The sequence below is a fragment of the Hippoglossus stenolepis genome, chromosome 16 (genome assembly GCF_022539355.2).
Source record: "Hippoglossus stenolepis isolate QCI-W04-F060 chromosome 16, HSTE1.2, whole genome shotgun sequence".
In the NCBI taxonomy this organism is placed as follows: domain Eukaryota; kingdom Metazoa; phylum Chordata; class Actinopteri; order Pleuronectiformes; family Pleuronectidae; genus Hippoglossus; species Hippoglossus stenolepis.
Genome location: NC_061498.1, coordinates 12556319 through 12570427, shown reverse-complemented (window position 1 = coordinate 12570427; position 14109 = coordinate 12556319). Strand labels below are relative to the sequence as shown.

At 40.3% G+C, this 14109-nt stretch overlaps 1 protein-coding gene across 1 annotated transcript in view; it reads left to right on the top strand.

Annotated features, from left to right (window-relative positions):
* The first annotated feature begins 4844 nt into the window (after positions 1–4844).
* baiap3 (BAI1 associated protein 3) overlaps positions 4845–14109 on the top strand; it is a 37450-nt gene continuing 28185 nt past the window's right edge. The window contains exon 1 of the mRNA XM_047343876.1: positions 4845–5094. The gene's annotated coding sequence lies outside the window, so the exon portion shown is untranslated. The remainder of the gene's footprint in view (positions 5095–14109) is intronic.

The window sequence follows — 14109 nt, the reverse complement described above, 5'->3', positions numbered from 1 at the left end:
CACTATAAAAGCAAAGTGCACCATACCGCGCAGTAAATAGCTTTATTAAGACATTTATTGCTGCTTTTCATATGGAGGCTCAATATCAATTATCTAAAAAGGCAACCGCACATGCTGTATAATAGCAGAGGCAGCCACAACCTGCCCTGAGTCACCTTGTTGTGAGATTTTATAGCTGAATAATTTGAGTGAAACTGTGGAAGACCAGTGAGCATCACTTTTTGAAGCGGTTTCAAATTTTTAAATGTGGTGGTAATGTGGCTGTGGAAGACATTTACAAGCTACCTGAGGTTTAATTGAGGATGAAAATATAAAAAAAGAAAAAGAAAAATATTAAAAGTAGGGGGCAAACAGTATAAAAATAAAGTTACTGTGATGGCTCTTTGTCAGTTCACTCTTCTGCCTGAGGGAGGCACAAGAGTCATGAGAAATGAAGAAGAAACCAAGGTAAAGGCTGTAGACTGCATGATCCATATGTACAAAGAGGTGTCTAATTATCTGAGTACCTCATACACTAATATTTACACGTACTGTGTGTATCCATGTACGAACATGCTATAGTGATGTGTCCTGACAGTATGTATGTAATATGTGTCTATGACGTGTAAATATGATACTAAATCATTTCAATGTCCACATCTTTGCACATGTGATTGTTTGGAATCACAGGATATTGCTGTCTTGACGCCAGGGTACGTGCGATGGACTCGAAAGGGTGAGAGCATTTTAATCAAGATGAATCATCCTTCTGAACAGACATCATAACAAGTTTCCTATTTTCAGTTAAGTGTGTGGAGAAGATGTAAATAAAGGAGGAAATACACCCACAGCTATCACACGGACAGTTGGTCTTAATAATGCCAAATGAAGCTTATTTGAAAAACAACATATTGATTTTGCACTTTTCTTTTGAAGTCTATCTGCGGTCGAACATTATAGAGACTCAATTCCTCACCCTGTAAATACAGAGAAAATAAAATGATACAAACATGATCCTGCCAAAATGACAGGAAAACTTAATCAATAAGGTAAATATTGTCAACCACAGGAATTCAAACGAGCTGCATTTTAACTATGGCTCAGTCAGAGGAGGAAAAACTGGTCAAAAGTTACTCGGGTGTATTTTTAGTTTTGGACAATGACACCATCGCTCACATTTTAAACTTCTGACATTCATTCAGCCCCGCCTCCTCTGAGGCTTTTTTGCAGCTCCCCACCAACACAACAAAACGGGTCAAATCCGAGTGGGTGCATTTTTTTGAACCTGTCAGCACTTCTCCAAAATCCAATTTGCATAATTAAAACCATTGAGAACAAGATGATTCCCTCTGTGCGCTGCTTTGTGCAGCCCTGACTTCTGATGAACACACTGATGAACGTGGCCTTTGAGAGTATTCAGAAAATCACGTGTCGAAATAATGCAATCACAGCAGATGGAAACAATAACAAGATGTTGTGTGAAATACACATCTCTTCACTGCTGACAAACATCTCTCATATTCTCTAGAGAGAAGAGAAAAAGGAGGGGACTGACTCGTATCTTCAATAATAAGACAAATGGTTACGATAAGTGATAACCTTTGAATGACTCAGAAAATGCAATGACTTAACTGATTGGTTTATAAATACATAATATGTATTAAAAAAATTAAATTATGTATTTTTAATACATCCGCTTCGGTGGTTCCATTAGGTCGTAGGACTTCAGGTCGAGTGAAAGATTCGAAAGTAGCTTTTGATTTCCTCTGGCGTAACCAAATCTTTCGCTTGTTATTCGCCGTCGACACATCAAGCAGTCGGAGCCAGCTGGGGAAGTTCTCTAATGATGTGACCATGGAAACAAGGCAAAGGGTCACATGTGTCTTATCTCTCAACATGGGAAAAGCCTTCTGCTTGGATTTGCTGAAAATGATGTCAAACCATATCCGAATCAGAGTTGTTTTTTGATCTTTTTGTTTTTCCTCAGAAGTGCATTAGATAATGTAATTCTCCAGACTCCAGCTTTGGACTTGTTGTCAGAGTGTTTTTTTGTATTGACCGCCCCTCATTTGCAGCTCAGGAGTCTGTCTCCATCAAAGAAAATTCATTCCATTAACCTTCTTTTAACTTTGTTTAGTACAAGATACAAAACAAAGTTGTAAATAAGTAACTGAGGCTGTTTATATCCCACCATGACCTGACGAAGGACCAAGCATTGATTAGCACTGGCTTTGAACTGAAAATCAGTGGATGTGGGATTAATTGTGAATAATATCTTGAATGCCTTCATGTTTACCCAATGTACAACTGAAATGGTATACGATTGTTTTGACCTTCACAAAAAGGCCCAAAACAGCGTCTCAACCTTTTCATCAATCTTCTGTTTGCAGCAAGAATTTGCCCATTGTTCCCATAAACAGATTTAATCTAATATAACCTGTTTAAATTGTATTGCATCCCATAATGAGTGCTTCAGAATAAACAGGGTAAACAGTGAAAAGGGAACTCCCTAATCACAGGATGCTGACAAGCTTTGACTTTGTTGATGCTGATGAAGGGATCCCTTCCAGTTTTTTTCACTTGGAGATGACTGCAGCTCCCATTATAATGGTCACGTGTGAAATCATTTCTGTGCTTGGAGAGAGACACCTCTCTCCTGCAAGCATGTAATTAATGCTCCTGTGCCTATTTAAAGCGTCCATGCACATGCCCTTCCCCTCGTGTGTCCTAACGTGCAAACAGACAAGTGAGAAAGTGCCCGACACGTCCTATAATACGAGGGCTTCGAACTGTGCATCATCTGGTCTTATTTGCATGTGCTGTAAATATTACTGTCAGAGTGTCATTCCACCAAGCACTGATGCAGAACACATCGTCACAACAGGTTTCAAAGCCAGGATTTTGGTTTATCCCTATTAATGGCGTGTTTAAACACATTTGATTTACCATTTCAATCACCTTTGATTTAGTATTTTAATTACCTTCCATCTCCTATTTTTGGTTGCCATGGCGTGCTTATTAGGTTATGGTATATGGCGGTAACACCATGATTAATGGTGGACGTGCTTTAATAAGTAAAACAGGCTTTGGGGCAGTGACTCTGTCTATTACCCCACATTTAATGGTAGTACAATGATTTATATTTATGACATTAAATTATTCACCCACATTCTAAAGTATGATACAAATTATTAATAACGATAAATGTGTTTATATATATATATTGTAACCAACATTTTTATATTTAACATCTTCCTACATTTAGTGCATCTCTCTCTTTAGTGTCGTTAGTCTCTCTTTCCTGCTCTGGATGGATGGATGGAGAGAACATTGTCTACCCTTCTTTTTTTGATTATTGTTAGTGTTGTTATCCAACGCTAAATAACATACAAAGAGTGACACTATGTCATCTTTGGACTGAAAATATACAGTCTTTGTGTTTTTTCTGTGCAGGCTCAGACTGTTTTCGGTGTAAATTCAATGACTTCCTGTCTCCTGAGTGGTATGAGTACATGTACGTAGGTCCCCTTTAAGTGTTTCTTGGAAATAGCGGCATTGCCCGTGTTTGAGCTCATTAAGCAGAACAACATGTACACTGATGTCAGTGACTGACAGTAGGACCTTGTTCACCTTTGTAGCTGAGAGGATTTTTCTCAGCAACGTCCCTCAGCAACAGTCAAATGATGCCTTCAGGTGCACAATGTAAACTCCGTCTTTTCACAACCCCTGCCCCTGGTCAGAAAGTATGCTGAGCATTGCATGAACCAAAAAGATATACTGTAATTCTTAAAAATAATATACACTCACAGAAAGCCATTTTTATGTCATAGCTGTTTAGTTGTGTCCATGGTGTGACTGTCATATATTTGCTGTGTATTACTCTATATAATTTTGTTTCTGTTTACACTGTATGCATCATTTATATCCCCTGGTTTATACTGCATTTTTACTTATTCATTACTTTTAAGGATGCCAATTTTTGACTGTTGTCTTTGCTGCTGCAACAGAGCTAATTTCCCCTTCATGAGACCAATAAATAATAAGTAAATGGTCTGTATAGCACGTTTATAGTCTTGATGAGCACTCAAAGTGTTTTACAGTACAGTTTTGCCATTCACACTCATACAGTGTGAGGAGCACTTTCTCTATCTTAAATCAACCATACACTGCTGGCCCACTGAGGCCATTTGCCCAGGGACACATCAGCACGTGGAATGGGTTAAAGGGGGATCGAACCGCCAACCTTCTCGTTAGTGGACTATCTGCTCTTCCTCGTGAGTCACAGCCACCCAGTCAATCAATCTTATCTTATCTTAATACTTACATTTATGTTACTACTCTTTACACTAAACTACAAAGGTTTACAACAAAACACATCAGGCCAAGTCAAGTATTGCTTTCCACTGAGAAACAGTAAGCTAATTGGTTTAAATAACAAGTGTATGATGCAGGTATGTAGCTTTTATATCAGGAGAGGAGGAGGAAGGGATGCTTGTATAGGAAGGAGGGAAGGGGGATGAAGGGATGAGGGAATAAGGATGACGGAATGAGGGAAGGTGGATAATTGGATGGGGGTAGGGATGAAGGGATGCGGGATGGAGGATGAAGGGATGAGGGAAGAGAAAAGGAGAATAAAGGTATGAGGGCAGGGATGGGGGACGAATGGATGGGGGAACAAGGATGAAGGGAAGAGGGGAGGAGGGTTAATGGACGAGTGTCGCTTTAAACATGTTTCTTCTTTTCTCCTTCTCAGGGGAGGTGAACCGGTGTCGTGTCGTCCACTCGCAGTTGCGATATTTCCGACAGCAGCGGAGGGCGGTGAAGTAACCGCCGCACTTCCCGTGACCATATTTGGCGCGGGCATTGGCGGCGCGTGAGCCCCAGCAGACATTTCCGCGGACTAATCGGAGCTTTTTGTCTCCTCGTGCATCACAAGAAACAAAACACCGAGCGATCGGTGTTGTTTTCCCAGAAGTTGAACCGCGACAGAAAAAAACCACGCTTCTTCTTCTTCTTCTTCTTCTTCTTGTTCCTGCGAGCCTGCACATCCACTGATCCACTGATCCTGACATCAGTGAAAACCTCTCACACCGGAGAACCGCTCCAGAGACACAGGTGAGCCCGGGAGCTTCTTCTTCTTCATCCAACATCAGCATCACATCTGGATCTTTAACGTAAACTCAAATTTGTATTTACACATGCGTCAGCTGCTCTGACTCATGCTGTCAATGTGAAGGCTGCTTCAGATGCACCTGTTGATCAGAATCCACATTAGTTGGAAATCATTTCAATTTAGCCTTTTTTTAAGGAGTCTAAAGTTCTGTGGGTGATATGAACGAACGTGTGGTTGATGTGTGATGTGTCTCCTGAGGGGGTTTCAGACCTGATCCACTTTTTTTTTCTGAGAGGAAATATTCGCCTCGCAGCTTCTTAATCTGTCTGCCATAGTGAAAGTTCCCCTTCTGTTCATCATAAGCATCCACAGACTGATGCTGGAAACCTGATCAGTAGCTTTAAGTTGACTCTGAGTGGAACCACGCAAACACACACACACACACACACACACACACACACACACACACACACACACACACACACACATTGTGGAGATCTATCTCAGGGAAATGTTGTGTAACGTTGTTTTTTACTGAAACTACAGGTGAGCAAGGTTGCATTGATTTCTGATTTACACACACTCACACACAAACACACAAGTGCAACACACCAGTATCACATCAGGTAAAAGATGGAGCATGTGAAGTTGTTATTATATTTACCCTGGTTGACAACAACATCTTGAATATAACTGAACATTTGTAAACCCGAAGTAGAAGTGTTTTTTTTATTCTGACGCACATTTTTCCTTAGACAAGTCTTATGTTTCTCAGGAAAATAAAAATAGAAAAGAGGTTTTAGGTTTCTTGATCTCTGTGTGAGTTTAACCTCTTTGGCAGCTGACACACAGTTAGTGCTGGGTTTACACTGTGTATGTATAAATCAATTGGATGCATTGGAGATGCCTGTGGAGCTCTTTCTCTCTTTCTCTCTTTCTCTCTCGCTCTCACTCACACACACACACAGCCTCTCTTTTCTCCCCCAGTGACAGCAACAGCAATTGCAAGCCGGTAATTTACCTGCATTTTTAATATTGACAGTAGTTACATGTGCAGCAAAATAAAAGAGCAAGGCAATGATGGTGTTTCACTAATCATCAACTGCATGAAAACTGCAGAGTCTAATAGAAGAAGAACATAATAAAAATAGTAAATCCGTATGTAGCATCTTTGCCTGTTCAGTTGATACAGTTGAAATTCTGTGGCTCTGTGTGGCTCTCTCTCCTCCTTGTGGAGGTCATAACTCCACTTTAGACGAATTATTATGAGTCCTTTAGTCATTAATTAATCATCACCTCCTATTATTATACAGTGGATCAAACCTGTCTATTATAAAAGCTGCCTCCCCAGTGTTTTCCTCCTGCTGCACAGTGGTAGAAAAAAAAGAGGTTATGGAAAGGCTGTGTTAATATATTGTTGGGAAGTGTGTAATTTGTTAGAGCCTGTGCAGTTGCATGACTTCAGAGCATCACTTGTGTCGTTGCGCAGTTCAGATTGATGTTATGTGCGTAAACTACGGAGGCGGCGGCGGCATTGCTTCCGCATGAAGACTCAATGGCTGCTATTTTTGACAGTCACTGCTGGAGTGAGTGTCTCTCAGGCTGACAAAGGATGTATTATCTGTGGTATAATGAGCAAAGATGTGCACCATTGTTTAAGTTTTGTATTCTTTATTTATTTAATTCTTTGTTGCGTGGCTGACAGTGGTTTCCACTGCTCGGCTGCGCTGCAGACGCCCTTTAAAGCTCACAGCCGTCAATTCCTGGGATTTTCTCTGGCAGTCAGTTTCCGAGCCAAAGTGCCCGTCATTTGCCTTGACAACACAGACTCCGGGGGGGCTTCGGGGAGTAGACGACTAGATGCACAGTTTCTTTTGCTGGATTATGGACTATTTGTTATCTACAAGTGGATACGGTCTAGGTCATAGCGATGTCTACACTTTGTTACCCGTTGTTGCTGTTGTTGTTTTTTTTTTACATCAAATCCACTTGACAGCTCGTTGAAGATTAGACAGAAAGTGACAGTTGGATCCATTTGTCCCTAAAGGCCGACTTACATAATACAACTGATGGCCACTGAGGAGGCTTTAAGCTCCGTCTTTAATGCCATGACAGCCATAGTTGTTATCGTCATTGACACTAGAGCATGATTTACTTAGAGTTATGACTTGAATCTCCTCAGGCTGATGTCGTATAATGAAGTCTCGGGGAATATGGAGGTCAAAATGTGTATTTGATTTAATTACGTGACTGTCAGTGTCACCACAGGAGGGGATGGTTAATACTCACCTTTCATTTTGGAGACTCGGGAGGAATGTAATGAATTAAATGCATGCCCCTAATTACATTGATTCTTTTTTTTTCCGAGACAAAGAAACCCCTCTCTCCTCCTCGTCTTTTTCTCGTTCCCTGTGTCTGTCCCAGCCCCTTTGAAACACTCAACAGCACTCTAAAGGATGAAGCTTTCACGCTCAGACAGACACTTAAAGAAGAGCTTGACAACAATAGACTAATGACTTAGATAGGTGCGCTTCTGAAAACCCCACGAAGACTAATCTCGGGTGCGTTTGAAGCTGCCAATGACCGACCGCTGCAGAACAGTGTAAACCTTGTTACTTTATTGATCCGCTACAGTATCTCTGGCCGTCTTTTATCTGATGTATACTTTTGGAGATGTCAAATGGGAAAGGAATGAGAAGTGGGAACAACAGTTAAGCTCTTGAAGTCACATCGAAAAACATATCTGTGACTCTGAAGTGTTATAGTGACTGACATTGCTGAATAGAGATTCTATATAGAGGGGGAATTGTTTTATATGGACCTCTACCACAGTTGTGTCAGGGAATGAAGTGACCAGACTGTGGCCTGCTGTCATGAATGAGTGTGTTTTATATATTGCTCTACATGTTTAGCTGTGTTAAAGCCAACACATGAAAGGGCTTTTTTCTTTTTTCTTGGCTTTGTAAAATTGCATTCACCTGTATTTACCAGCTCCCTTTCGTCTGCTGTTACCATAGAGACACTCCCTTTTTATCAGCAAGCTGGCTTTGGCTGCCGGGCTCATTGGCTCTCACAGGAGAGAGACAGTGGTGAGCAAGTGTTTCCCTGGCACGACTTTGACACCAATGTAGCGAAAAAGGCATTTACTTGGCTTTGACAGTGTTTCCTTGGCAGCCGGCGCCCCACCGTCGGTGACACGTCGACCCGTTTTTGTCACTGTGGGTTGACGGCTGAGGCAGAGTGAAATCCAGTTGGGAGCGATCCTCTCCTGTAATTGAAATGAGTTCACCTGGGAGACAGCTGCTCTGCGGTGCCTGTTAGCTGTCAGCTCCTCTTGCTCACCAGGCTGCATGTAGTGGATCTGATGTGAGGCTTGAGCAGAGCTTTTTTTGTGTGTCTGATGCACCGTAGTTTGAAGATATAAAACAGGTTTCTTTGTTTAGCACAGCGACCAAACATGCCTCAGGTATTTCTGCTGCTCTGCCTCTTAAAGAAATCATGACAAGAGCATGACACTGTTGAACAGAAGTCACGCAGGGGAGCATTAATGGTGAACACCTCTCCTCACAGGCTGTAGCCCCTAATGTTCAGCAACGAAATGCACTTAAAGGCATTTTGTTGGGGTCAACCAGACATTACAGCACTGGAACACTGCATAAAATCAATAGAATGATACTGTCTAATGATGAAAATATTAACCCTATATGAAAACCCTAACCCTATATTCAAAACTCTTCTGTAACTAATCAACCTGTGTGCCTTGGCTTTGGTTTAATTACAAATCAGAGACTGTAAGTAAAGATGGACAACACGCCTCCACTTCCACCCTTCAAAAATGAGGCCAAAATATGTTGGATACGGGGGCCGCCATATTGTGCTTTTGACATCATTTGGTGCCAGAGTCTGCGCAGTAGTGAGTTGAGCTTTGGTATCAAGCTCCCACTGATTCATGCTCTTGACTAATTGCGAGATCATCTCAGCTGTCAATCACAATATTTCACCCTGTTTTTGTAGCATCAAATAACAAATTAAAGCCAAACTTACCAGAAAAAATAGCACATACATCATTGTGATAAGAACTACCTAAAATGATATCTTTGGAAAACATTTATTTTCCGTGTACTTTGGTTTTTTTGTGTGTCCCTTCGGCTAACATGAAGGGTCTACAACCTATACTGCAGCCAGCCAGCAGGGGGAGCTCAACATTTTTTGGGTTCACTTTTAGCACGATGTCATGCCTGCCATTTTTTTTGTGCAATCTATGCTGGCCCCCCACAAGACATAAAAAAAAAACAACCAAAAGCCAATAAAATCTTTGAGTTCTATTAAATAAATAACAATTTATATGTTGAAAAAACACAATATAGTAAATCTCCATGGGCTTCAATCAAAAGCTTAACTAATTGGCTTTTATCAGGGTCCTTGAGCCTGTGGTCAATCATCTGGACCAGAGTAGTAACCAGGCCTGAAAGCATGTTGAGAGCAAGTGGTTGTTCACAAAGTAGTCATAGATCTGGTCCAATGTATGCCAGTAATCATACATCTATTGAAAATTTGAGTTAGTGGAGGAGTTGCAGTTCTCAGTGATGTTGTACCTAAATAGTTCCAGGCCAGGAGATGACTCCTTAGAGAAAGATGAAAGAAATGTCTCCACTTTGAAGGTATTGACTAACTTAAATTTGAAGAAAGTGTTTATCTCCATTTTTTCCTTTTAATAAGAGAACAAGACAGTTGTGGATCACTGCAATTATTTTTTAGCTTAAATTCTGCATCTGACTGAAGGGTTTGTTGAAAGAACTGGCAAATCCAAACAACTTAGTAATGATGGACTCATCTGATACGATATATGATACTGGGATTAATGCTTTTTCTCATTGTGCCATTTAGAATCATGCGTGTGTTCTTGCTGTTCTTGCTAGCTTTTCAGGGTTTATCTTGATATTATAGTTTCTTTATATATGTAATAATTTCTGTTTGAATCTTATTTTTGTATTACTGCTATTAGGGTCACTTCACCCTTAGGGTATAGAAGCATAGGTCAGGTACAATATTAAATATATGAATAATACATGTGCACGTATTAAGGTAGTGTCACAATCAGGTCAAATTACACGCATTTGGTGCATTCCTTAACTGGCATCACAGATATATCTTGATGCTACATGTCTGACTTAGGAGATCAGTAGGTTATACGGTTACAAGCTGGATCCATCAACAAATGTATCATTGTTAGAAACTGATGAATCTAAAGTTTGACCTAGTGCATAATTATTATAAATCAGTATATGACAAAAACCTATGAGACAACCCTTTGGCTATAGTTGAATATTTATATGCACTTCCAAAACTTTTGAATGAAAACGGAAAGGTGACGACATCTATCTGTCATTTTGGAAAATATAGGAATTCGATATGTGAAGTAGTCATTGAGGAAATTCCAACAGGTGCTTTCTGAGGCACATTGTTAAAGACTCTTTGATAATATCTATCAGCCAAGGAGTATCGACACTTCAGTCTACTTGAGTAAAGTGAGAATACTCCAAGTAGATAACAGATGTCAGCCTCCTGGATTAATGGCACTCTGTCCTTTGGCTCAGCCATTGATGCAACCTGTACCATGAATATCTGGCTCTCTTCGAGCAGGAAAGCCTACTGCTTGCTGCTCTCTGAATGACAGTAGTCATACAAGCCAGTATGTTGAATTTCTCTGCATGTATTTGGTGCAAGTGCTGTGATTCAAAACAGGCCACATTTAAGAGGGTCGTCTTTAAATATAAAACCAAACACCAATTAACATTTCCTGTAAATTCAGCTCAGAATCTCTTCTGCACACCAAGTTAATTGTCCTCTATTACAGTTTGTTAATAACAGTGACTATTTTGTCTTTTGCTGGCTGAACAAGCTCTCAGCCCACGGTTCATCGCTTCTTTTTCACACAGACGTAGACATTGGCTGTCAACTATTGAAAAGAGCGTCTGACTGTCTGACTGTCCTCTGAAACTACTTCTCCATCAATCAAACCCTCACTGTTGTGTCCTTGTCAGGTCTTTTTCTCTCTTTTTTTGAGTGTTCTTTCTCTTCCTCCTTTACTGTGTTTCTGTCGGACCATTGGAGCCTCACAAAAGACTCAAGTTATGCAGGTGGAGCCAGTATCACAGTCCTATTTATAAGAAAATGCAGTAAAACGGAGAACCAGGGACCAAAGTGATGGAATGCTGTTAAAGAGACTCTTTGATTTGACTTCACTCTCTCCCTCAGTTGCGAGGCAGATGTGTGTGTGAGTGTTTTGCTGTAGAAACTGCTGTCATTTATGCAATCAATAACCTTGCAATCAGATTTTTCTTTTACTCTAAATGAATGCTGAAATGAAACTCGCACTGCGAACGCCCCTTCTTCTATGGAGCCTTGAAATGTTCTGTTGCACTTGAAAACTGTGGCAGCTAATAAATGTATTCTTTTCCTGTGAGGATTTAGTGACTGACTTCAATATTGATCCTCAGGTATTTATAGACGCCCAACCTTCTGTCAAGATTTAAAGGATTACCTCCTAATAAAGGGAATATAGCTGAGGAACATAATGAAGTTTGGAGACTGACTTTTGACCAAAAAAAGCCATAAAGGAGCATTGCACTTAAAAATAATTTTCATAGTAACTATGTGCCTCTTGATATAACATATATTCTCATGAAACCTTTTTGTTACACACAAACGGAAAGACAGTTTATATTTTTTGATTGAGACTGCGGAGTCAGCTGTATAAAAACATTTGATGTTGCTATTGCAAGGAAATTGTAAAGTTTGACATGTCCTGTACCTTTTTCTTTACATTTATCCTGGGGAGAATGCTGACATGCATGGATAATGAAATAACTTTGGTTTATGTTATTTTTCGACTCTTCTTCTAGGGGTGAGTAGAGGGAGCACAAAACTGTTATTGTGTCACATAACTCAGTTATATTTTAAAGTCGCCATGAAGCCAAATTGAGAGTTCACTTCATGGCAGCAAGGCCTACTTTGTCTGAGGGAATTGCTTAGCAACATAGTGCCAATCTCGCTAAGGTCGTCAAGCAGACTCATTTTTCTAAATATTTCACAGTTACGAGAAGTAGTCAAGAAAGGTTTTCCTTCTTCTACAAATGGTTGCATAACATTCAGTTAAAGCTTACTAAATTTAGAAGCTTGCCATACATTAAAATATTCAGGAAAGTAATGACTTTATCTATTGGTTAAATATATGTACATGCCTTTATCCCCATATTTTCCTAAATTACTTTATGTTAGGATCGTTCCTGTTATTACTATTTATTATTTCTAACATGTTTTAATTACAGTTTTAGGTAGAGGTTGATTTGTAAAAAAACAATCATTTGTCAGAGGTTTTTTTATGGGAAATGTACATCTGCAAACAGTTAGTCAAAGGACAAACTGTTTGGTTTTATTATAAGGAACAGTAATTAATTTTCAACACATTTGGTTTCTTGCTGAGAAGATTGATATCAGTCTCTTGTCCCTACTTGTTTTGAAATGACAGCCAACCGCCAACTAATCTGGCTTTGCACAAAAATTTAAACGGCCAACACAAATTTGTTGAAAGCTAACAAAATCCTCCTACCATTATCTATAAAAGTCAAAAACTGACATATTCCTTTAATCTTTACAAAACTATCTTTACACTAAGCTAACAAACTGTACAGAAGTGAGACCGATATTGCTCTTGTTATCCAAACTTGGCAATGACACAATAAAGCATATTTCTAAAACTGGTAAAGCATTTCTTATAGGAGACTGCTTTATGTTAGGCCAGCTAATGTAACTTACATTTCATTTGTCAGATTCAGTGTCGGACTTAATCAGACATCCAGACAGTTGTTTTAAAATGACACCAGTGGAGATGTACACAGCAGCACAGCAAGCACAGGTTGTCGTGGGTTTTCTGCGGGTACTGCGGCTTGGTTAGGTTAATTGGAGACTCTAGATTGAACATAGGTGTGAATGTGAGTGTGAATGGTTCTTTAGCTGTGTTCCAATTCAGGCGCCACATCCTTCGTCTGCTGCATTCGTAGGCCGATTACATCACAGCGGCGCGACTAGGCTGTCGAATTCGAAGGCTCTAAATGTGGCTGACAAATATGTTCTTCTAGAACAGAGCAACGAAGGCGCCATTGGGAGGATCCTTCCCGGCCCAACATACCCCATGATTCATTGCACTTCAGTGACAAACTGTTTTTTAAAAGAGGTAATGGCGGCAAAAAGCTCAGCGAAAACTTCAGGAGCTAACATCACACATGTGTTTTCGACATCTTTAATCAACCCAAAAACAATTTTGTCTGTAGCTTCGTTGCTAGGCGAAGGCTGTAACGGCGGGACAAGCTCGAGACGTAATAGGTAGACTATACTATCTTTGGTTTGGCCAACACGGTTTACGCGGCCATTGGAGGATGCAGCCGCTGAATAGAGACACAGCTTTTGTCTCTGTATGTTGGCCCTGTGGTGGACTTGTGACCTGTCCAGGGTGGACCCTGCCTCTCGCTCAATTGCAGCATGGATTGGCTCCAGCTCCCCCTGTGACCCTCAAAAGGATAAGTGGTATAGATAATGGATGGATGGATGGATTGATGGAGATGAACAGTAATAGAGCAATGCATCTAATTGCTCTCTGTGTGACATCACATGTAGAGTGTGTGGCCTTCATGAGGTCTTTGGGGCAACTGACCAAAGCACAACAACCCACCAAATATTTCCATGAAGCTGAACCCCTGCTGGCAGCTCTGAGTTTTGGATTGTACCATTGTTGAAAAATACTTTCTATGTCAAGCCAAGCCCACAATTAAAAATCAGGAACCAGAGTTTCCATTTTCACTGCTCAACAGCTACCTTTCAACTGAATGATCCTAATTACTTAGTGCAACATGGCTGCTTTGCAATTAATGCCAGTTACATGTTGATTGTTTGTCAAGAGGGAGAAAAGTGCAAATTACATGATTAACACTTAGTTCAATGTTTAACCATTGATCATA